The following is a 26,852-nucleotide window of genomic DNA, read 5'->3' on the forward strand; positions in this document are numbered from 1 at the left end:
AAGGCGCTTGTGTCTCTCCCATCTTGTATAACATCTTTATTAAGCCACTCTTCGAGCTCTTAGACTCTCAAGACATCATTAATACAAATTACGCAGATGATATACAAATCCTCCTCCCACTATCAGGTAACTAAACTCAAGACTCTGCCCTGTTAAACACCACATACACTACCATCCAGGTATGGATGGCAACCCATTGCCTTTGCCTTAACGATAAAAAGACAGAACTACTTCTGGTCGGTCCACTTTTCATCTTAACCAAACTGAGTGCAGACAACACTGCTTTTAACATAGACAGTACTATGATCACAGTTTCACCAGCTGTGAAGACTCGTGGGTTTTATTTAGACGCTACCGGCAAGTCAATGCCATATCTACATCTGCAGCATATGCCACTAAACTCCTCATCACTGCTAGACCATATCCTTCTAAAGACAACTGCTTAACTATAGCACGAGCAGTGAAAGGCACCAAACTGGACTATTGCAATGTCCTTTTTGCAGGCACATCTGCTCACAACATACATAAGCTCAAGACGATTCAAAATGATGCACTTCGAACAGGAACTAAACCTGCCTAAAGATCACCATACATTGAGACCAAAGAGTCATCTTAAAGACACTCATCATTACACACAGGTGCATATCCAAAGTGGCCCCACCATACCTAGTGCAAAAATGTGTTCCCTAACAAATGGATAGGCCTACCAGAAAACCCTACACCCACAGGTTGATCCAACCAAATTCAAACGAACCAGAGCAGCAGGTGCAAGCTGCCGCGTACCTTGCTGCAGAAGAGTGGAACGCCCTCCCGCAACCACTAAGGGTAGAAAGCTCTTACTGGGCCTTTCGAGAAGCCCTCAAAACATGGCTGTTCACCTGAACTAATTGATGATAGCCATCACCACCCACTCCAGTAGGCCTGGCATGACAATGGTATTTTCTCTGTAATTTAACCATTATGTTTGTACCTACAAATACTTATGTACTACTGCCTTATCTTTTATTAAGAACTTCCTCAGCTAATGGGACTCAGGTAACTGGATTCACCAGTATGCGTTGAAGATTATATGGATTTTAAAAAGTGCAGTATGTGGCTGGGAAAAACCACCTCTCGAGCATTATTGGATCTCTTGACAGCTTTAGACTATGTCAATAGGGTTACGCTGAGGGCGTATTATAGGAAGTGAAAATTCTACTTAACCGTGAAATTGTATTTGAGATGCATAAGGAAACATTGTTCATGAATAGATACAAACATACTGAAAGCAAATCTCCTCATTTTGAAAATCGTTATTTCATCTATTTTGGCATTGTGTTCTAGTGCCAAGGATACCAAAATCATTAGAGCTCCCAATAGCCTTTTTTTTGTTCCTTGCATGCGGTTTAAGTAGATCTTATGAAAAATGTGGCAATTCAATATACGATGACGGTGGGGAAACAGGCTGATGTACGCGGGTCTGATACCTTAATGGTAAGCAATTGCCAATTAACACCGAAATAACCATATGGAATATTTAGAATATTATTTAGAATAACAGTTTACTTCCAACTCATCGGGCCTGATTTACAAAGGCGTTTGTCAAGGAGAAAATCCCAATTAGAAATGTTCTGTAAAATCTGTCCATTTTATGCTCCACAAAAAAAAGCAAGTTTTGTTTCTAACGACTGGAACGGCAGGCCACATCCCAATGCCAATTTATCACAAAGGTAAAAAGTATATATAAAAAAAAAATGATTGTCAGTAGCCACAAATATGTTCGTATTATCAAAAGTCAACCATTTAATTAGCGAAAAACCTGTAAATGTACAAATGGCAATCAATAACACTCATCCTTCACTGCAAGCATTACTACGTGTAACCTACTTAGCATTATGAAAATATATCTGCCCGTTTTAACCTACCACCCTACAACTCCACTTTCCTGTGAGACATTCCTGCATTCATTCTTCGGCTCTCATACTAAAACAAAGTAAACTCAAATCGAACATGCGTTTGGTGGCAAAGACAAGACCAACTGGCAGGGTTTTGGAGCACCAAACTTAGCCAGTCCTAATACCAGCCTTTTCAATTTTGCTGATGTATATGTCTGGAGAATATCCGGCATATTCCCCGCATGTCGAGGGTGGCTCCCCTTTTAGGCTTTCTGATTCAGATCTAAGGCATCGGATGCAAATTTGAGAATTAGCTTCTTTGATGTCACAGAGTAACACATACGTCCCATGAAATGTGGCAGCAGTTGCTTTATGCCACGTCATGGTAAGGTGTATGGCATGGGGACCCAGATCAGCACTCTTTAAGGTTATGCACACGATGTTGCTGCTTGACCCAATGTTTTCTCAATAATCATGTGGCAGCAGTGGCATCTTGCCACCATTCTGGCAATGGCGTTTCAGTGCAACCAAGGAACAGGGACCCCCTTGTGATGACAATTCATTTGTTAACAGGTACATCCTTATTAACTCGAGTGTCCAATTGTGGTCGATCGCATTCATCCATGTGATTTACTTGATTTATAGAAATTGAGAAAAATGAAATGGGCAAGTGGCATACATGTGTTCTGTTAGTTCAGTACAAATTCATGTATAGGGAAATATCCCAAATGCGCTCTCTTGCTTCAATAGAAATGTATTTGTATTAACTGAGCCGTAGGAGCACATGTCCATCATACCTGCTGCAAAATAACTATTACAGGAGCGAGCCCCAGGCAGGGTGCTTAACAAAACGATAAGTGACTGAATAACAGTTATTGACCAGGTGGTGGATGCGTAATTATCACCACAGAATATCATGTATTTGTAGTTTAGTTTATTGAAAAAAAAACAAGTTGTCATTGAGAACAGAAATGGTGGCATGTCATAGATAACTTGCCTTTACACAAAACAATGATTGAGTGAGGTAAACTAGGAGATGACGTGTTTAAGAGGGAACGTATTCCATGGAAATGGAGTGGAGAATGGCATGTCAAAGACGCATTTACATGGAGGTAGTCATGTTTGCAGTTTACAGAGACAATAGATTATGAATATAAAATATAACAATGGTGAACTTGAGGAGTTGGTGGATGACGTATACGATGACAGGAGACCCTTCATTGGAGGTGATTTAGGGATTCAAGACAGTTCCAATGGTGCAAAGGATGATGAATGCTCTTCATATCAGAGAGATTTGAGTGGTCGAGACTGGGAATGGATAAGAGGTAAAGGAGAGGTAACAAAGGGGAGGGAAGGTAGAAAGGGGCTGAAGGGCACTAGAGTGAAGGTAGGTGATGGCATTAGGTACGTATGGAGCATTATATGCTGTGGTGAGTTTGAAGATACATAGCAGGACATTGAAACGAGATTGATTTTGCATAGTATCAGAGGCGTAGGAGACGCATAACATCTGGGGGGGGACAGGGCACACCTTGGGGACTTTGCTCAGGACACAAACCAAACTCAAACTAACATAAGGCAAGGCCATCCGAGTGCTGAAGCCTTACAGCTCTGATAAACACATATGTTTAATACATTTTAGAAGAAAACCCCAGCAATAAGGGCAGTTTTCAAAATGGTCACACTTCTAACAAGTTGCAGATTTTTCAACTATGCCTCACAATGTGAAGCTGATTTTAATCATGTTTTCATCAAAACAGTGTCAGACAAATAAAAACCTCCACTCACTAATAAGCACAGAGGGGTTGATTCATTTATTTTATGGCCAGATACCTATAGTACATACCAGTGTGTGTTATATGTGTTAGTGGCTTACCAGAAAGATGTGGTTTCTATGTCTCTGCACGTAGGGCCATTCCAGGGTGCTGTGGGGCCAAGTGCAGCAATTCAAGTGTGGCATGCCTCTAATATGTATATGATGACACCACAGGAAATGACATCATGGGAAATTACATCACTTGAAAAATAAGTTAGTTACCTCTGTAAACACAGTTTGTGATAACATGTTTTAAATATTGCTATTCCTCAATCTAGACACATGTAGAAACTTAAAATAAACATGCACAGAAGTGAAACAGCAATGTAAAAATAACTGAAGTGTATGAAGTTAGGAGTGTGAGCTATACGAACACATGTATGTGTGAAACAAAGTAATGTGATAGCTAATGGAATATCATTTCACTGGCACAGAAGATGAAGCAGCAAAAAACCTCAATGGGAGGTATCTGAAGACATTAAATGTACTTATGGAGTTTTAGTGCATAAAAGGGGAGGGAGCAAATACCCACAGAAAAAGTAACAACAATAGACAGGCAGGAAAGCCAAGAAAACATGGGCATGAGAAGATAGGTGGGGAGACATTAGGAACTGTAGAGATACAATGAAAAAAACAAAGAGAAGGAGATAAGGAACGTAAAGTGGAGGAATAGAGGAGGAAAAGGAGAATGCACAGCCACTAAGCAAGAGACTGGAGGTGTAAAGTATTCTGAAAGGATGTTATATGACCATTTGGGAAGGAAGTGGGTAGTGATTGGTAGAATGATCTGTGTCAGAGAGAAAGAGTATGCAAGTGGTAGAGAAGGAGCTAGAGCTGGAAAGGACATGCTGAATGAAAGTAGAGTTTGGTTGAGGCAGAACCAGAGTCTATACAGTCTCAGGGAATACATACTGCCTTTAGATTAGAGATTTGTTCTAGAATAAAGGTTTGGTTTCTTGCTCATTGATAACTCCAGCACACTACTGAGTTTCAGGCGGAGTAAACTTTTTGTGCATCTGAAGATTTTATTTAGATGCTTGTCCATAGCTCTCAAAGTAACGTGTAAAACAGGTGTCTGCAACTTTTCACTCTCATGATGTTTGCTCAACATCCCTCATCAGCCCTAGCCAGAAGAGTCAATGTTGAGGAATCATGGGAGTTATAACCCAAAACATTTGTGGATAAACAGGTTGCAGACCCTGACAATGGGGGTCATTACGAGGTAGGAGGTAACCATGCCGTTATTAGCGGCATGGCTACCCCCTTACCAGGTACCGGGTCCAGGTTCATTGAATGAGGAATTGCCGGGCCATTCCGACCTTGGAGGGCCCAGTAATTTCTCATTCAAGGAACCCATCCCCTTCCGCATTTGAGCCCCCATAGGACTCAATGGGAATGGGGAGGGTGCTAACAACGGGCCCGTTAATAACAGGCCTGTTGTTAGCACCCTGGTCTGCTCGCGGGACCCGCTAATGATGCCTGGTATTACCAGGCGTCCTTAGTGGGTCCCGTGAGCCGAACTCGTAATGAGGCAGTAAGGGGTTGACAGCTCCAGCACCTTTACCAGCACCGTTAACCCCTTACCGCCTACTTCCCAAAGACCCCCAATGTCTTAATGCAGAAAATTGGATGCTGAACTGTGCAAATTGTAAAAAAGTTTTTGTGCCACATTGAAAATGATATTATCATTTTTATCTGTGTAAAGTCAAGACTATTGGCATACCAGTACAGAAAAGAGGGAAATGGAATGAGAGAAAGGACAAAAAACCTAGTAGGTTGTGGGTGACTTTCTGCCCACCTATTGACCACCATGCATACCCTCCCCTCACTGTGCAAAACACATCCTCCTGGGATCTCTTTGAGCTAGCTCTATTGCTCAGTAAAATCAAACAATGGGCTTTTAGTGCACTGTCATTGTTTTACCCAAGCAGTCCTCTGAGAGTTACTGGCTTAATGGGAGCTGTAAATTGGATCTCAATGCAATTCACATGCCTTAACTAAATGTGCCTACAGTCACTTGGTTTATAAACAAATGGGCAAATCCTTTCCTCTGTTCCACGCACTAAATCCCTGTTAAAACAAGCTCTGGAAAAGCCACCAACATTGGCTCTTTTATAGGCATTGACTAGCCGTTTGCAGAAACTATAATATGTCCAGGTACTGACAACATTTGCCAGCTGTTGCTGTGTTATTGAAGGGTGTGCTTGGCAAATTCATATGCAATGGCACATAAAATGTGTACACATATGACAAAACAATTGTTATTGACACTGCTTGCTCTTTATTGATGGTGGGTGGAGAGATCCCCAGTAAAGGACTGCATGAAGACAGTTGTATGAGTGAAAAGATAGTTACGAGTGAATGCATATTTTCCATTGCTTATGAAAGTGAATGGCAGGGTCTTTTATTTTGTTTTACCTGCCATATCAATTGAGCTTCATTACTTTTAACTTGTCAGCTGTTTTACATTGACAAAAGCAAAACAGGGCGTAGCCTAGGAGTGTGAGTGAATGATGGACATTTATGTGATATAAAAAGTTGTATAGTGTTACAGATTTATACTGACCGCGCTACATGAACTCTGTGGACCCACAATCTTTCTAGCATGATATGATTGAAAGTTCCTACTAGTTTAGATGTTTACAATTTTACTATCCAGCATGCAAATGTGTCTTTTGTTTGTATTGTTTGTATTGTTTGCGCTCGTCCCAGTTGTGGCTACTTTGAGGGCCCTGTATGTCTGAAGGCTGGCTCACCTGCCCAGGGCTTACAGAGTTTGCTGCCTGCTGACAACAATTGCCCTGTAGGAGTTGCATGTTGGCCATGAGCACAGAACCAGGCGAGAATAAACTGTTAACAGCTGTATAAGTAACTTAATGTAATGTGAGGGGGCTGATTTGATTCAGTAAGCACAGACTCAGTTGGTGTGCAGACTTTATCAGGTTGAATAATCAATGACAACATGATGCTGTGTTCATCACATGTGGCGTGTTGAGTTTATCAAGGTTTTAGAAGAATTGAAATGTGGTACTTGTTTGTAACATAGATAAAAGTTGTAAACAATGTGGACTGTGATACTTGACATTTCGTTATTGGATGCAATAAGGTGCTAAGCGGACTAAACCTGTGACCATTTCACAAACGTATACTTTTTTAACTTACAGATTTTTCACTGTTCCAATTTACCATATTGTGCTACTACCTAGGGCCGACCTTTTTGATTGCGTTGAGCGGCAAACAGTATTTAATTTGTTTGGGCAATGGACTCCCACCCTACAGCACTCTTTAAAATGAATCATGCAACACTCATCTAAATATTTTAAATAAGTTTGTTAACTATCTGAAAGAAAATATTAACGTTACCCGCTATATATCTTAAATTCCCAACAACTCCACAAGAGCGCGGTTTGCTCTACACTTGCCTGCATAATCAGGCCCCTCATAATATCCGGACATCGGATGACATGTGGCAATTTTCTGCCCATGTTTGCAACTGTCTCACCTGTCTTGAACTACCACGTGTGCCAAAAGCAGAATTACACATTTGTTTTTTAGAACTGCATGCCAGTTACTATGTATTACTATGTTTTATTAAAAATAAGCACTTACCAAACTAAACAAAATGGCTAAAACGTTCCAAACATTCAGAGTTTAAATGTTTTACCCATGTTGTCTTCTCATTCATTGTACTTCTCATAATGTTTAAAGTTCTGCCTTATACTTCTGTCTTCACATGCTTTACACAAGGACAGAATCGGTGAGCAGACCAGCTATATGTCACCTGACTCACCTCAATCTTTCACCGCTGAGAAAAGCTCTCCTTCCACCAATCCTCTGCCTCGGCTAGCTTTCGCGTTTGTCTCCTCTCGAGAAGGCTGCAGCTCATGGGCCAAGGGCAGCATCTGAGCATGTGCCGCCAGCTGCTCCAATGCAATATGCAGGCTCTGACATAACGACACCCTGTCCTGGGCAAGCAGTTTTGTTCAAACCTGAATGAGCTTAAGAAGAGAGTAAGTGAGGAAATGGGCTGGGCAAATGAAGGTCATCAGCTGAATTTGCATTATTCAATTAAGCAACACGAGCAGCAACAAAAACATTTGATCACAGAATGCAAGCACCGCCAACCATAGCTAATTCATGTATCCTTCTCCACAACAAAAAGAGGCCCCATATTAAGATAGAACGCTGCCCTGCTTCACTAGAAAAAAATAAAAACCCTGCTTTACCCTCACTTTTAATTGTGGAAAAATTGAGGAGGGGGCAAATTACATTATATCCCCATGCTTAAAATTGTAGGAGGGATTTTCCTCCCTTTGCCCCCCATTTCCTATGCCCACGCATACAGTTTACGAGCGTGCAGGTATTAAACAGAGAAGGAGTTCAGTGGGCTTGTAAAACGTTACAGGGAGCACTGTTGGATGCTTGTTGCTGGCGCAGAGGAGTAGAGCAGAGGCCCAAAAGGAGGCTAAATCAGTAGTCAAGATGACTGAGTACAAATGTGGAGTTGCAAGACTTTTTAGAGTGGTAGATCTAAAGGGAGATGGTCTTAATGCAAAGTAGGTTAAACGTAGCAATAATTGCAGTGAGAGATGATGAACTGGTGAAACCTGAGATTGCTGGATACAAATAAAGTGAACGTTGTGGGCATTAGATAAGCAGTTGTTAACGTCATCAGAGGGGGTTTTTAGCATGATTATATGAATGGCAGTTTTAAAGCTTGCTGAGGTATGTTTCGACAGACATATTGCATAAGGAAACACGTTGGGAACACCTGATGAGTGACAGGGACTTGATGGTTTTAGGAGTAAAACCGTCAATGGCACAAGTCGCTTAGTGCAACGGTAAGAATAGCAAAGCCCCTCTCAAGCATTGTTTTGGGGGATCAAGCCAAGGGGAAAACACATTGGAGCTCATTTTCACTGGGTTGCAATATGAATGGCTTGTATGCCTTCCATTAAGGTCATGCCCCATTTTCATTAATTTGTATGACAGACGTGAGGGGCAGAATGCTATATTATGCCAAATTACGTCCAGAAGCTAAATTAAATCCAATGGGCCTGAATCAGAAAGCCTTATTCAATGAGACTTTCCTACTGAAAAATGCTTTGTTAATCCGCCCATTACCCTTTCCCCAAATAGTGTAAGCAAGAACTGACTTCTGCACTATTATCTGCAGTATGAAGACATACAGGACCTTATTTACAAGAGTGTTTTAGAATAGTGCTTTCACATTGAAAAACGCTGCATAAATCAGGACCACAATCTCATAAATGAAGTCAAGGTCGTATGCTCAGGCCAACAAGCATTACAAAAGGCAATCCAAAATGTGCCAGGTCGTATTCATTGTGTTATTGGTGCCACCTAATATTCTTCTTCTTTACTGTAACTGCGAAGATATTAGCTGACATTTAAAACATGTTTGCATTTCACTACAGAAAATACGCCCATTTGTATGGGAATTGTTATTTTTTTTATTATGAACAGCCTCTGAGCGATTGACATTGTGAAATGATTTTAATGAATGAAATGTGCAAATCCGGCTACCATGTGCATGTAGATCTGTCTTACTAAGACATGTTTGACCATGTTTCTAATTAATTTATTGTAAAGCCTTTCATGAGTGATGGTAATTAATTGCTCGTGAAATAGATAGATTGGGGAAACTCATTAATGGGATGTCTCCCAGGTGCACGAACCACGTGAGAAGATGCATTCTCCACGGACTTTCGTTGTGTCAAAATAATTATTTGGATTAATGGATGAAAATCATTTTTTACTTTTGGTTTGTAAGTGCCATGCTACATCTACTCTCTTTTCATTACCAATTAGTAAAACGTTAGAACTCGCAATTTCATGGAAAGATGAATATATGGTACTATATACGAATGAACTTCGTATCGGGAGGATAGCTCAGCGGCAACGTCTTCGCCTTGGAAGCAAGACGACACGAAGCAGCACAGGTTCGATCCCTGGGTCTGCGCTTAGAAACCTCTGGGTATTTAAGCACATTATAAATACGCAACTAAGGCAACAAAAAAAAAATTACGCAACTAAAACAAACAAATTCCTGTAATAGCGCCTGGCTGCCCCAGGGCTTTAAAAAATGCAAATAAATGAACCTTTGTGGGTGTATGTAAAGACTGACAGAGTACTGCATTTAAGAAACAAATCCTTTTTATGTCATTTACCAAAATATAATGTCTTGCAGGGTTCAAAGTGACTTTGCACTTCTGAAAAGTACATTGCACTGCCGACACAAACCCTGATTTATGGAACTGTGCAACGTGTATTTTTGCAGTGCAAAGTCATTTGTGCAGTACAAAACTGACTTTGCACTGACTGCGCTGCAAATATACACTTTGCACAGTTATATAAATCAGGGATTTTGTTGGCAGTGCAAAATCAGTTTTAACCAATGCAAAGTCACTTTGAACCATGCAAAAAAATGAATCGGGACCTAAATGCTTGAAAACCTCGAATATTTGGATTGCAATTACTAGGTGTGTTAATGAAACAAATGAAAGCGTACACACACACCTACACAAACACACACACACACACACACACACTAGTTTGTTTTTGCTAAATCACACATGTAATCTTCTATGTCATTACAAGTTAAGCATCTGTTATAAATTGTTTTAAACATTGTGCATTTCTTTCCACAGCCTTAAACCAGGAATTGATCAACCGTTCATTGCATTACATAATTGGTGGGTGCACAATGGGGCTTGTGCTTAGTTAACACAAGGAAGCCATTTTCTTTCATTTCACATTAGTAATGAGACCTGCAGATGGGAACACAAAATGACATATTACCGGGAGAAATAGCATATTTGTGAATGTTGTGTTCAGAAATGTTGATTAAACAGCTTTTCATTTATAGCTATGGCGGATGAGAGCACAGACTGCTGTGGCATAAATAAGGAGACATTGTTAAACAAAGAATCATATTGGGAAAGAGCATGACCAGTGGTGCTGGATATGTGTTGTAATTGGAGGGCCATACATATTTCCCCCAAATAATCCAGAGCAACCAAGCATAATGAGGGAGATTGATCCAACCAAGCGACATTCAGGGTGATTTTGCCAAACAGATTTGATTTTATACAGAACACTTTCTGTGAAAAAGTAAGTATAATCTGTCAAAGGTATTTTGGTGGTATTTTTCTCTGGTTACAGCCTGTTGGGGTATTTTGGAGGTATTTTGGTGAGCCCTAAATACAGAGGATCACCTGATAATTGTTCTCAGACCGGCATCAGAAACAGTAAGCCAAGACCAGAGTTGGTACACCCTAGATCACAATTTGATCCTCCTGTGATATTTTATATACAATACCACTTTACCGGTAAACCAGCATGCACTTACCAGGTCTTCCGAACAGTGTCATCTATGTAGCCAGCTCCTGAGTTGGACCCAATTCCCCGTAACCAACTTTGTTATGTACTTTACCACAATCGGTAATATGACGGTTCCCCCTGAGGTAAAATGCAAATACCAACCGCTTCACAGTTGTCTGTGTGTTATCAGAAGAAACTAAAATACATAATAGGTAGTCTGCGGCTGATTTACCTTTCTCTTCTCTTCTGTTTTTTTAAAAAAAAATGTTTATATAGGATTAGAATTATGCAAAATATCAAAAACAGGACATGCAATGCACAATGTTCTCACATGACATTTTCTGTAATTCAAAACATTTAAATTAACTATCCACAAATACAACTCATTTGCAGTTGCTTTCACTGTGATGAATGAGTTTTTCCCCATTATCAGCTTTAACCACACTTTCTTGTGTTGCAGTTCAAAATACTTTTATCTAATGACCTTGGAAGATAGCATTTGATTTTTTCGGCTTAACAAAAGCTCTAGCTATATCTGACACTTTTTACAGAGAGTGAGTAACACAAGAAAAATACTGTGTTTATAACTGTGACTATAACTTTCCTGGCTGTAACTGTTTAAAAATGCACTCATCCAGAGCCCTCGCATAAATTCCACATTTGTTAATTTGATGACAACATTCGACAAACAACATGCTCCTTCATAAACTGGAACTCATCCAAGAATGCACTTGGTTCTGTGTGCCTCGGACTGCAAAACGGTCCTCAAACCCAGCTGCCCGGACAGGAAGAACTCTTTGTCTGATTTTCTTCCCACTTGTCTAAAAAGGATCTCAGCCCAGTCTACCACCCTAGCCTGTCTGCCTATGGTGCAGAACACTTCTCCCCAGGGACAGAGCATGCTTGAGAGCAGAGAGCAGGAGAGACAGTGCACCAGCCAGAGAGCAAGCCTTCTGACTGCAAATCTTTTGAAACCCTGTCTATGACCTCCCATAAATATATGTCTGCTTACATAAAATATAATAAAATATCACCTCAAAAGGTAATGCCATGTGTCAATCAGAACCACCTCCCTATCCATAAACCAACACTCTAAGAAACTTCAGAGTGCACATGATTAACTTGGCTGCTTAGAAAGCAGCAACAGATGAGAAGTGTTACATGACTCCTTGTTTTTCTTTCCTGTACTGAAAATGAACAAAGGGGCTACTTTGAACAGATAAAATCACATCTAAATCATGTCATGTATTCACTGCAAAACAAATGTAATTCTTCATGTTTATGTTCTTGCCTTTCAATTTACATTGCACAGCCCAATGTCTTAACATTCAGTTTTTCATTCTGTACCCAAAATGTCATGGACTGATCTGCCTTGAATATTAGTACAAAGATATGTTAATAGTTAGGGGTTAAGCGTTAATAATTGTTAGTCTTTATGTGCTAAATCCATAAAAGTGGTGTGATGAAAAATGATAACATCATGTTATGCAGTTTCACCCCCTTTTTAGTTTTGCACATTTACAATACTGATGTACACTAGATTCAGTTCAGTGTCTCACATCTGAGTCTCACACTCTTGCTGACAAATGGTATCAGTTTTTATCTATGTTAAAATATGGAGCCTTAGTTAAAATTCAGAGGCTTTTCTTTTTACACTCCCTCCTTTGTTTATGCAGGGACCTAACCAAAGGGGCACTGCAGAAACCTGCATTAATCCTGGCTACACACTTATTCATTTGTATGATCTTGGACAAAAACTGTTATATGCCAAACCAACTATCGATCTTTACAACAACAACAAAAATATAGAAAATGCAATTGGTAACCCCACGTGTTCACATGTCTCTGAATGTTGTTTTTTGTAATGATCTTTTGATCTTTGTCATCTTTTGATCACTTCTTGTTTTTTATATAGGTGATCCCTCATTAGATTTTATTTTTTGTTAGATTGTTGCTTTGATTTTTTAAAAAACATTTTCCCTTTTTTAATATTATTCTTTTTGGGGGTTTTGATTGTGAATTTTTGAAAATTAAATAATTACCAAGTAGGTAAAATTAAGTCCTTATGCTATCCAAAACATGGAGTAGCAGGTGGCTGCATCAGTCCAATCCTAGAACGGAAACCAAAAACAAATTTAAAATGTATTTTTTTCCCAAATGAGTGTTCCACCTTCTTGAGGCTGAATTTAAACAAGAATAAAATATGATGCATTATATCAAGTGTAACATGACTTGAAGTTCTCTTAACCAAGTGGCTTCAATCAGGCTCTTGTCCATAAAGTAAAGTGAATGAAGCTTCCATCCTCTGCTGGCGGGGCTCCCTTCTGGGGTCAGCATCTTCTCTCTCCTTCTTCGGGTCCAGGATTTTTTTCTTTGGGACTCCTGATCTGAAATGGTTTCAGGTAATCCAGCTTGTTCAAATGCCTGCAGCGCTGTCAAAGAAAGTGGTCAATATCTAGAGCAAAGAAAAAAATACATTAGGAACCAAGTACATCAACTAATTCACTTTTTCCTTTTTCGCTGAATAACAACAAAACAACCAAAAGTTGGATTATGCACATAAATATACAACATATAACAATGATTTTGAAACCAGGATATTTACCACAACCACCTGTAAATAACACATAGAATAAGCACAAAAATATAACACAACACTTTTTTTTATCTCTGACTGTAAATAAGCATGGATATCAAACACAACAAAGCTCAATATAGCATCTAACCGAGAAACAATATACATTAATTAAACATTGCTACAAAATTCAATTTTCATTAAAAAAAACATTTTCATCCAGCTAATCTAATCATACATCACCCTGTGACACTACTTTCCCACTTTATAATATATTTTTATATGTTGTTTTACTTATCTGATATACCCCTTTTCCTAGTTATTTATTGATATATTTACTTATTTCCTGAACACATTGTCCTCATAGTTCCATTTATTTATTCACCTGTTTCATCCACCCTTTTTACATAACATTTTAAAGCATATTCACAGATACTCACCTGATACACCTCTCCTTTCACACCTTTACACTTCAAGTTGATATGTTTACAGTATTCACACCTACTTACCTGCTATGGTGAGTCTGTTAGAGATGTAATTGCTTCATTTTCAGGATACAATTACATTTCTCACTCCCGATTAGTTTCTTCAATGTGTTTCAACCTCCCCTTATCTCATGTTTTGAGTGGAACTGTTTAATTTGTTTAACATGGACAAATTGTCCCACTGTTAACTCTCCTTCGTTTATGGCTATTCTGTAGACTACAGGTGAAACCTTATCTACAAATCTAAATAGCCTGTGCCATGATGTAAAGAATTTATCATTTTTATGTTTACCTTTTTTGAATTCGAATTTATATACCTGATCGCCTACCTCATATTCCTTCACATATGTTTTATTGTCATTGTATGATTTTGCACTATCAGCGGTTTTTCCAAATTTCACTGTGCAAATGCAAAAGCATGTTGCAAGTGTTCTGTCAGCTCTTCCACATATTTGTGGATCTGTTCATTGGTCCTGTAAAGTAGATGTTGTGGCAAAACCATTTTCCTAACCATTAACATTTCATGTGGACCGCGATTTTGGGACAAAGATGGTGTTGACCTAATAGCCATTAACACCAAGGGAAGTCACAGATCCCAGCTAGATCCTGCTTCAGCTACACATTTGTTTAACATAGCAATGATTGACCTGTTACAACATTCCACTCGACGTGAAGAGGAAGGCTGGTATGAGATGTGCAACTTCCTCTTCAAACCCAAGAATTGCCACATTTTTTATCATTACTGCACTAGTGAAATGACTTCCACGGTCTGATTCTATTCTCCAAGGAAAAAGAAATTTTGAAGAAAATATATGTTTGGTTAGCATAGTGGCCACGGTTTGCGCACTGCAGTCTGGGGCTGAAATGCACTCCGCCCATTTGGACATTAAAGAAGTGACTGTCAACATGTACCTGTTTCCCTGTGCTGATCTTTTTCAATGAGTATATGACATTGATTTGAAAATCTGACCAGAGGAGTGTCAAACATATTTTCATTGATGGCACCCTGTGGGTTGGGGAAGTAGGCTAACATTGTGCATACACCAAGCATCCCTGTGTATAGAGTTCTACATCATGTGACATGTGTGGCCAATAGGCATAATGTGTCACGACCCTCAACCCAGATCCCCACTGGCAAGCCCATTGGCCAGGTGGAATCAGGACCTAGATTGATTATAAGGCCTGGCATCCACTTCTCAGGCCCTCTTGGGGCCAGTCCTGGCACCTTTGATGCCAGGCTCATAAACAAAGATAGACATCTGCTTGTGGAACTACTTTTTAGGGCTTTCAGCCAACATGGAGGCATCCACATAGCTTGATTCCTAGAACCAAGCTATGCGGTATAGTGTTTTGGGTGTGGTGGCCTAATGACTACTTTACCTGGACTACTTTGCAGTGGCTATTTAAACCACACCCGAACAAGACAACACGCTTTGCGTTACTCTGCTACTAGCAACGTGACGCTCACCGTTTCCAGCTTTCTCACGAGCCTGACGAATTCCGGACCTGCAGAAAAAACAAAGAAAATCGTTAGCAGCAGAATCTTACCTGTAATCTCCATCCTTCACTGCTCGCAGCTCCTGGGCAGCTCCGTTTGAAGAGTTTGCTGCTCGGATAGAATGACCTGAAAAAGGGAGAAAGACATTATTAAAGGAGGTAGAAGAGACATTACAACCACGAAGAGCATAGAGACTTACCTGGCTGGCTTATTTTCAACCGGCATAGCTCCGGAACTCCATCCGCACTGGGAGTACACCGCGACCTACGAAGAAGAGAAAAGCACAGATCAATGAAGACAAGACATCCCTGTGCTGCGCAAAGTGGCTCCTTACTGCATCATAGCGCTTTTGTGTGCCATCGTTTACCGGCAAGAACCAGCCTACCCAAAGCGGACACTCCGCGCACCTAAGGGAGATAAAAAGAGACATTTTAGAACAGTGAAAAGGCATGCAAGAATAACAACTTCATAAACTCGTAATAAGACCTACCTGAAAGACATTACTAGGGCCGCAGTCAGTGAAATAACTGGACAGCACGCACCCACCATAGACAATGCACCCCTGCCCAGAGAGCAGGACGGAGAGCCCACCAATTCTGACAACCAGGTGAGAAGAGAACCTGGAGGGGCTGCAATCACAAGGGAGGTGGGAAAAACTTACCTTGGTCAACCAGTCCTAGCGTAGTCTTCATTTCCAGGCGGAATCCCATCGACACCGAGAACCACACCAGGGAACCATTGAGAAGGGCATCGGCGACCAACTAGCTGGGTGGCATCCCCGTGGATACCAGGTGAGTGTAACATAATCTTTTAACATTTCTGGTAACCTCTGTGACTTGCAGTTATGGCATCATGAGCATGATGTAAGCTCAATCCCCGAAATGACAAAGGTACTACCCATTGGATATGGCCTGACACAGATTCTCGAATCATCAGCCCACCTTGTAACCACATTTGCTTTTTTTTCTTTTCCCTTCTTAATGTTCCTCAGTCAGAGGATTTAGCAAGTGGTTATACAATGGGCCTAAATTAAGATATTCTTTCTGTGTCTTAATCAAATTGTGATCAGTAGAATAAAACCTTTACTGTGCCACAGGCTGATGAACTGTTTTCTGAGTTTTAGAGCGCATATTATCACATTGCCCTGGATTTCACCCAACAGGTGTTTGATGGGAAAAAAAACTCCACCATCACAGCTCCAATGATGGCTTTGCTAATTGATCTGCCTTGTCATTTCCTTCCATGTCCTCCCCTGGTGTTTTCAAATGACACGTGATCAATAATTGGAAGGTGCCACCTTGAAACAGATACCTTGTTGTTTAATTCTCTCAAATCTGCACACAAGCATCATTGGCCATTGTGATTTAGCACACCTAATGTAGGGGTATTTGATGTACTATGATTAGGCCTAATAATGCGTCTAGATTCAACATGCTAGGGGTAACCTATATAGTCACACAAATACTGGCTATTCCCTCTGGTAGTGTGGCAACATGCAAATCAGTAAGCCCACTGTCATAGGCATCTTTGGCAAAAACCTGTTTGAACTCCATGAATATTTTCTCAATTGATCTTTCTCTTCATCATTCATGCAAGCATCTGCCATTTGAATCTGCTCTTCTGCCATTTTAGAACATTCTGGAAAATCCTCCAATGGAGGAAATTCTGTACATTCCTCTAATTTTGTGGCAGTGCCTCTTTGGAGAGCTGCTACCCTCAAATATTTTGGAATGTTGGCCTCCACTTCAATTAACCCTCTTTTACCTAACTGCTTTTCTCTTTCAGATTCATCTAATTCAAATAGGAAACCATTATCCTATGTCAGCATATCTCTTCATTTGGCTTATAAGGGTATAAAGACTGCATTTTAAAAATTCCCTTTGTTTTAGAATACAATTATTCAGGTAATTCACCCTGCAATATCACATAGATTTCAGGGATATTTCCAATCACTGGATTGCTGAAATCAGCAGTGCAGTAAAATGTCTGCACTGCCACCACTAAGCTGTATTTTCTTCCAAATGAACATCCTGTTCAGAGCCCAAAACGTTTGCAAATGGTTTAATAGGGTAACTCAAATCCAGAAATACAGGTGTATTTCTCAATGTATTTTCATGATACCGTTGCCCACAATATAACATTATATGTCAGCATAAAAGCATGTACACCAATATATGCCGGAATTCCTATATAAAAACATACTCATGTATGCTTTGCTTAAATCCAGTAATCATACTAAAAGAAAACGTGTCCAGATTGATGCTGGCAATATATGTCATTATCCCCACACAAGGACATACTCCTGTTGGCATTACCTTTACATATTCAAAGCCACAATAAGAAAACATGTCTAAAGTGGTTACTCAATGTAGTCCAATTTAGACACATAATAAAACGAATCATGTTTGCTTTGTCCTTGATGCCCAGTACATATAAATCCATGCCACAGTTACAAATAGCTAGACTGGCTGCCCCAAAATGCCTGTCTAGCCAAATAATAGCACTTAACATGCTTGATCATAGGTGTCCAGCATAACATTCCATGCCACAATTAGAAATGACTATAATTCCCACCCCAAAATGTCAGTATAGGCAAGCAATAACACATGTAATGATTGACTTGTCATATATACCCAGCAAAAAAGCCATGCAGTAATAATAAATGGCTATACTGACTATTTCCAAAATGCCAGTCTAGCTAAATATTAACACTTATTATGCTTGTTCATAGATGATAAGCATACAAACCCATGCCAATGTAAGAAAGTACTAGACCGGCTCCCCCAAAATGCCAGTCTATGTATGTAATAACACATCATCCTTTCTTTTATCAATGATAGGCTGATACATTAAAGGCTGATCAGTCTTACTGGGCTATGATATCTAAGATATCTATGATAGATGCCCAGTAAACAATACATTATTACAACAACACCACCCACACCTGTCCCCCAGCCTAGCACACAAACAAGCATGCATATATTCACATAACACATACACATACAGCATATATAGCATTCACTCACCATTTCACAATGGCACTAATAGATCATACATGCACTCACCCACATTTTACATTAAAAAATGTTCTTGCTTTACACAGCCTGGTCATCTGAAGCTCCACATTGGCCTCCAAACAGTGCTCTTGCTCCTGCTCGCATGTGAGCAGCACCCAGGAATCCCACTTTCCTAGGTCCTGCTCATGCGCATGCAGAAGCTGGAGCACTGATAAAGCGGCACCCCACTCTGAGTTGCTCCATTTGTATGGGTGGGGAGGCGCAGAAGTAGCCCTTTGCACATACAAAGGTGAAGTACCCCAGCCTACTTTTCCAATGGGCAATGCAAGGCTGATGAAGCAAAATACCCCAGCCTTTGACGGCCCATTGGACATGTGTGGGTGAGAAAGCATGATTCCCCTTGATAGTTCAAGCCAGCTCCTAAACTGTAGCAAGAAGTTGAGGGATAGAGCTCCTGGGCTGGCACGGTCTGTCCATGATGGGCAAGGGTTTTGGTAGATTGATGCCCCCTCGGCCATTATGGATGAGCCTCTAGCCATGGAAGGTAGTACAATTCTGCAATCAGGTTGGTGGCACAGGGCTTTTTGCTGAAACTCACTTTTTTATTTCCATATTGTGGTAGTTCAAACCAGCTGAATCCCTATAAAGGTGTGCAGCCTCCTGACATAAAAGACAGCTTCCCTAACCTCTTCCATCCCACCATTAAAACAGGTATACATCTGGGGATAGTATTTGCCACCTCCAAAACAATCGCTCGCTATAAGTGGCATCATTTATCTCCTTATCCTTTCACCTTCCCAGTCGCATCCATCATTCATACATCCCATTGTCTCTTCCAGCACACCCCTCAATAATTTTTGCATTTCATTACATCCAGTGTTATGCTTTCTTTTTTAACCCTTAGAATGTTGGTATGTACGGTGCACAATATATAAACAGTGTGCCAAAGACTTTGGGGGTTATAGCAACACCTTCCCACAGCCTGGGTCATAGAAACCATTAACGTATATAAAAGGAAGGTTGCATCTCTAGTTTTTGGACAACAAGAAAAGGTTTCAAATAGAAGATAACATCTATTTCAACAATAGGTCTGTACACTCACTGACATTATTAAGTTTACTTCAATAATTTCAAAAAACACATTGTTGGTAAAATCATAAGATCACATGCACTTGTGTGAAATAAGAAATAGCCTTCATCCCTTGTCCAAGCCAAAATACTAATCAAAACAAATATTCTTGGAACATCATACACATTTTAAATCAAACAACTTTGTATTAATCTGTGTACAAAACTAGCCCAACATGCTTATGTCATTCTTCAGGGGCTGATCAATTAAGAATGTTGAAATATTCCTTAGTGTTCCGTTGCAGTGCCACATTCTTTCTTAGCTAAAAACAAACCAGAGAGACACTGTCATAGTGCAACCATTTGAACGTTTTTCACACAGATGTACATTCAAACCACAGCATCCCCAACAAGGACAACCAAATAGTCAGTACCTGGTAAATAGTCCATGGTACACATACAGCGACAAAAGTTCACCCAGTCTTCATTAACAATGTGGAATAATTGAAAACCAAGCCATGCAAGTATGGATACTCTGCAACTCAAAAACAAACACATACAGGACCCATTTAAAAAGTATATCCACTAAAACATGCGATACAAATGTGTCATAGTAAAGTCCAAGTCAAATAGACAGATAGTACAAATATAATGTACAAATACATGCTCAATCTCCGGTGTCTGTTCTCAGATGTCATGAATCATTGAGAGACACAAAACCCTGTTTCAGTATCTAAGAAAGGGGAAAAGGGGAAACGAATGAACGATGGACTTAATTATTATATATAATAGTTGTAATGTAAATTCAATGTGTAACTGCAAACATGCCATACTTGAATGCAACACCAGTCCCTAAAATGTCTCTTGCCTACATCAAAAATAACATCAAAAATACCAATAACAATGCCAGCAGGTGCAAAGCACTATACATGCATCTGTACCTCAAAGGTTTACTGTATACTTTCAAAAAGTGGACTTACAAAGAGTACAGCGCCCAGTAATTACATTTAAGAAGGCCTTAAGGTTAGGGTCAATTGCCCTGCTCAGTACAAGCCACCCACCAGTGATTGCATTTCCCCAAACAACCAGAACCAACATTCTAAAGTACCACAAGTATCAAGAAACTTGCCTCAGAAAGGGATGCCCCCACATCAACAACAGCGACCTGCTCAAATCGATCCATGACCAAATCTCAATTCACTGGAAAACACCAGAAAATGCTGTGATTCCGAAAGTATACACTGTGCTCAAAGATGTAATTGTGCTCATGCGCGATGATGTTAGAACTCGGGTACGCGATGACATGATGCACACGCGAAATGGCAAAGAAGGCCCAAGCTAGTTAAATTATGTCTTTTCCCGAGGCCAAAAAGGCCCAACCATATATAAGACCAAACTAGCGATGATGTCAGAGCGTGTGTACTTGATGATGGGATGCGCACACCAAACGGCATAGAAGGCCCAAGCTAGTTAAAGTATGTCTTTTCTAAAGGACAAACAGGTTCCACCATGCATAAGACAAAACTAACGCTGCACATTTTCGAAGTACCCATCCATATTAGGTCCAACAGCAAAAGTGCCCTTTACTGCTGTTACTTCTCCACTAGACACCATAAATGGTCCTATTAAAGACACACAACCTGTGGCGACATGGTCAAAATGCAATGAATTGTGGACAAGATTGCATTCAACATTGACAGTCCCAGTCCTAGATGCTAGGTAACTGGTGAAAGCTGCTCAGTACATTTATATCAGCTCACATGATTCACAGTGACAACATCTACAATAGAAACAGTATCAACATCACCAATGTAAGGAGTAGTACCTCATATATGGATTTTGCAACTCCAAACCCATACCGTGACATAAAGATAGTAGATAGGAAAACATAGACTCATCCACCCATCATTGCAGACAGAATATATGATTTATATGGACACATTGTGCCACTCCACATTTTTATTAAGTCCCAACTGGTGACTTTTGGTGCGAAGAAAGTCAAATTCTATTCCAAATTCAACAGTTGTCAATCAATCTCCTCTAGATTGGTGCCCCTAATATTTTTCAAAATCACCCACTGGATATCAGAATAGGTATTGGATTTTGCAATAAAATGTTTAACCAGCAGAGCTTGTTCAATCCTATTCTTCTTACAACTATGGTGTTCAATGAGTCTGGTTTTAAACTTCCTGTTTGTTTTTCCTATGTAATGCAGATCACAAGGACAGGTTATCATGTAAATGACAATGTCAGTGTTGCAATAAGTGTGTTCCTGAATCCTCCAGGGTTTGTTCAGAACAATGTCTACTTTCAATGATTTTTGGGTGAAAGGACACATTACACAGGACCCGCAGGGTTAATGTCCAACCACCAGGTCATCCCACTCAGTGTGATTTGTTAGTTCAGATGTGGTCTATTTTTTATAATGTCATTTCTAATGATCAAATTCCTAATGGTCATACTCCGTTTGAAGGCTACAATAGGTCTAGAAGTAGTTTTTCTGAATACATATTTCCAATCATTTTTTAATAATCTGTTTGATTTTGTATGATTGATTGGTGAATTGAATTACAAAAAAACATAGAGTCATATTTTTTCTCCTTCTGTTAGTACTCTAGAAGGTCCTCCAGATTGTTTTGGTGGCTCATTTGGGAGATTTGTTTACCAATTTTGGAGAATAGCCATGAGCATTCAATTTCGATGATAAATTGTCAGCTGCTACTTCAAAAGATTCTTTTGTGCTGCTGTTTCTTCTTAACCTACGAAATTCCCCAACAGGCAAATTATTTTTATGTTGCTTTTCATGGTGACGGCCACAATGCAATAAAGCATTTCTATCTGTCCCCTTAGTATATGGTTTCACCTGCAGGAAACCATCATGATTGTAAATATTAATATCTAAGTAGCTCACTTTCAAATCGCTCATGGTGTCAGTAAACTTCAAATAGAAATCCTGCAGATTGAGCCACTCAACAAACTCACTTGCTTTCTCCTTATTTCCGTCCCACAGAACTAAGATGTTGTCTATGTACCGCAGCCACTTGCTATTTGGGGTTTGTACGGATTTATTGTAGCATAAATCACATTCTCCTCAAACATCACAACATACAGATTGTCAAAATTTGGTGCTATAACAGCCCTCCTTGCAGTTCCTTCTATTTGCATAAATATCTGTCCCTGGACCTGAAAGAAGTTATTGGTTAGAATAGTTTCAGTGCACCACATGATGAAAGAATTGCTCACGGGATGATCATCCTCTCTTTTGTGCAATACATCCTCCATCACTTGCAAGGTGGCCTGTTGGGGTATACACATATATAAAGACTGGATATCCAGGAATATCATCATATTTTGTTGCAATCATAGGGTAAATCTCCAATCTTATTTATCATGTCTCTAGGGTCGTGTACGTAGCTTTTCATCTTTGGCATAAAAGGGCATAGACATTTGTCTACACATTTTGAAAGGGGCTCTAGAGACAATGGGTCTACCAAGAGGTTTTACCCCTCTCACCAGAAAACTAGTCTTCTGTTTGCTGATCATTTCAAGTTCCAATGCTCTCTCAACTTTCTTACTGATCACAGTGGTAGGGCCAGACTGCGATCTTCAATCAGTTTTCTATAACTCATCTCATCGGAAAGGAGATTATTACATACTTCCACATAGTCAGATTGATTGAGAATAACAATGCCCCTTCCTTTGTCAGCCTGTCTGATGACTAGCTCAGAGTTGTTGGACAAACTCTGAAGAATTTCAATTTCATGTTTACTCATATTGAAGTGGACAGAACTCCTTTGGGATTCAAGTCTCTCCACTTATTGGAGTAAATTTGTTTCAAATGCCATAGATATAACTGAGAAGCTGTGTGCAGAGGGACAAAAAATAGAGGGTTTACGCAAACCTGTGTAGTTAGTAGATTGGTAATCACTTTGCATAGCAAACAATTATTTCAGATTTATCTTCTGCATTAACTTTTGGAACTCTACTCAAAATTCAAAAGGGTCAGTAATAACAAAATGCAACCCCTTATTGGGTACACTTGTTCCTCTAAGGTAAGGCAATCGGTGGACAGATGTATCACCATTGTTTCCAACTTCTGGTTTGTACCTGGTCTGGGTCCCAATGTCTCTGACTGTTGCTCCAGCCTAAAAAAGGCCTACACTGTCTAGACTGCTAACAGCCTCACAAGTCTCTCCCTATTTGAGGTCTGTTACCCTGTTCATTAAGAGCTGAACTGCTGCTTGAAGCAGGGGATCCCCATTTTCAGCTGCTAAACCATCTCCACCGGAGGTGTATGAAGCATCCCTAAACCTCACATGTGTATTTCTTCTTGGTGCTTGATTGCACTTGCATCTAACTGTGTATGTAGTCCTTTGACATATAAGGAAAATATTTATCATGACCAACATTGTGTAGATCTTTCTTCAATCTCTTAATTCTCTCATTAGACGTATCTACCCTAAATTCATTGAGTTCCTTAAGATGTAAATCCAGTTAAAAACTTGAAGGTCAGTGTTTTTTTTTTCAATATCTTCCTGAATCTTATTTCAATTGATTTCAGTAGTGTTGGATGCATCCTGTGCTATTATTTGTCTGGATGTTACATTTTTCATCTCTTTACTGTATTGCACTGTTGCAGACAAGCTTGCTGTCTGAACCATGCTTCCCAGTTGTTTGGGTCCAATAAATGTCTGTTACTTCTTGCTTGGTGTACGCTCCATTTTCTGGATGACTTTTATCCCCTGGAGTTACTGTTGGCGATGGTCGTATGGTACAGCTTGTTGACATCTACTATCTGATATCTGCCTTGACCTAGTGATGTTCTCCCAAAAGGTTGGCTCTCCATCTCCCTCAAGGACTTCCTAACTGTCCCTAGTCTCATCAGATATTAGTGTACCAATGAGAAAGTTAGGGATTGTGCCTTACAGCTACTCCATAAGATTCACCTGGTTCCACTTGCATCAACCGTAATATTTCCCTTCTACCCTACCTGACCCTACCATGTCCCCTACCCATCAACTTCATATCACTCCATTGTTTCACTCCTTCTCTCTCCTGCTTCCACCCATATATTTTAACTGCTCCTCCATCCTACTACGCTACTACCCCTCCTTTCCTTCTGTACCAGCCTTCTCACAGTCACACTTCACACTGTCTTTCCTAATTACTCATCTCACAAACATGCACACCCATAGTGAGTGCAGGACCACTAACACACTTAAGCCAATGTCTCACCTGCTCTAAAAGCTGGTGAAGCATTCGTCTCCACAAGCCAGTCAGTCCTTCCTTCTTCTGTCTCTTGATCATATTCCTCTTACTCCTGTTAACTCACTCCGATCTTCCCATCTTTCACCAACTTAAATAGCCCTCTCTTTCTGAGGGTATGTCCATATCTACTTGCTCTCTCCCCCTCCCCAGTAAAGTACGTGCAAGAAAAAGTTTAAAAGTGGATCTTACCCGCACCTACTTTCTCCATGTGGCTTAATCTGGTGGTGTGAAAATGGAGTCCAAAGATTTTGTGTCTTATGGCCACATAGGCTAGGACACTGTGTTTTAGTTCATGGTGGTCTAGTAGATATCGGGGATTACCGGAGAGCATTGCTGGGCCCATGTGTTCTGCAGCATGACCATGCTGTTGCATAGGTGTGCCGATATTCTGCATTGCCACACCATGGGCCTCATTACGAGTCTTGCAGTAAGCATGCCAGTGATAACGGCGGCTGGCCGCCAGACTCGAAAAAAATTACCGGCGCCTGGCTGCCCAGTAACACTGGGGTATTACAACCCCAATGTCCGGGAAGTCAGGCTCTAGTAATTTTGTAAGTCCCCATTCCCATGGAGTCCATAAGGACTCCATGGGAATGGGGACCACGGAGGCAATGGTGCCTTTGCTTCAGTGAATCTGTGCCAGCGGGTCCAATTCCACCCACCAGGTCTGACCCTGGTGGACAGGACTGCACTCACCCGCAGAGTCGTAGTGTGCCGGTCCGCTAGCAACAGTGCCAGTAGGCTTACCAGCACCGTTGCTTTCGGACCAGAACACTTGTAATGAGGCCCCATGTCTCCGTGCTGCTGGGGCTAGCATCCCTCCTTCTGTTGCCCCTTCTCTACAGTGATCGGGTCTCTGTAGCACAAGAACCTCATTCTTGCAGGTAGCTGTCCCTGATTCTTGTCGCTGTGCTCTTTGGTTTTCAGTATTTTCTGCCCACTCTTCTCATTCCCTGGACTCCTGTACCAAGAGGCAAGACTGGGAATATGGGTCTGCACAGACACAATCAATATCCAGGGGGAATGAGAATTATGTCCTTCACTGCTGTCCACCTCATGGGCAGGACTGGCTCTGGCATAACCCGTTAGGACTTATCGCCTGTCTCAGAAGTGTTCCTGCCCCTCTTTGACAAGTTCCAATTAATGGCTGGGACACAGTATGGCTTTCTGTATTTGGGTGTTGCAGCATCTAGCAAACATAAATGTAATCCTTTACACTGCAATCATGTTTTCTCCTCAATTGTATAGTTTAGCCTTCTGAGTTATGGAATTATTTCAGTGAGTTAGAAAAGTATGTGTATGTCACAGTCATCTGACATATGCCATCAGTTGGATAACGATCAAAAATACTCCTGTTCCATATGTACTCCCAAACAGTGTATTAATTAGGTAGTTCCTAAGGATGAAGCCCAAAAAAAGAGTAACAAAGGAAGTAAACGAAACTTGCTCGAGCATGTGAAATGTATTTTTTTCAAGCAACACCCATGCAATAAAACACAGATCATAAACATGTTCTCCTTCGTGGTGCATAGGCAAGGTAAAACATCTTCTGCTTGCTAAAAGAAAACGTGCTTGCACTGTTGTGAAGTGGAACATCATTGTTAAAGCAGAGGCCCCTTCCCTTCTCATCCAACACCTGTGACCATTCCCAGGACTAGATTATCCATTGCTCATTGTGAGATAATCTCCTTTGTCGAGTTCAGTACCTGTGCTTGTCAGGCAGGGAAGGTGCGCTCACCATGTCTGATGTTTGTACAGAGAGTACATGCACAGAAATATCACGAGACTATGTAGGCTTTGGCGAGTGATAGTGCTTGACGGTAATAGATGTGTACATTTAATAGCCCTTTACATCTCTGATGCCATTTGTGAGTGGTTGAGGTAGGTATTTATTTGGTCGTAATATGAAT

Source organism: Ambystoma mexicanum, chromosome 3q, assembly GCF_040938575.1.
Source record: "Ambystoma mexicanum isolate Mex_15411 chromosome 3q, UKY_AmexF1_1, whole genome shotgun sequence".
NCBI classification, from domain to species: domain Eukaryota; kingdom Metazoa; phylum Chordata; class Amphibia; order Caudata; family Ambystomatidae; genus Ambystoma; species Ambystoma mexicanum.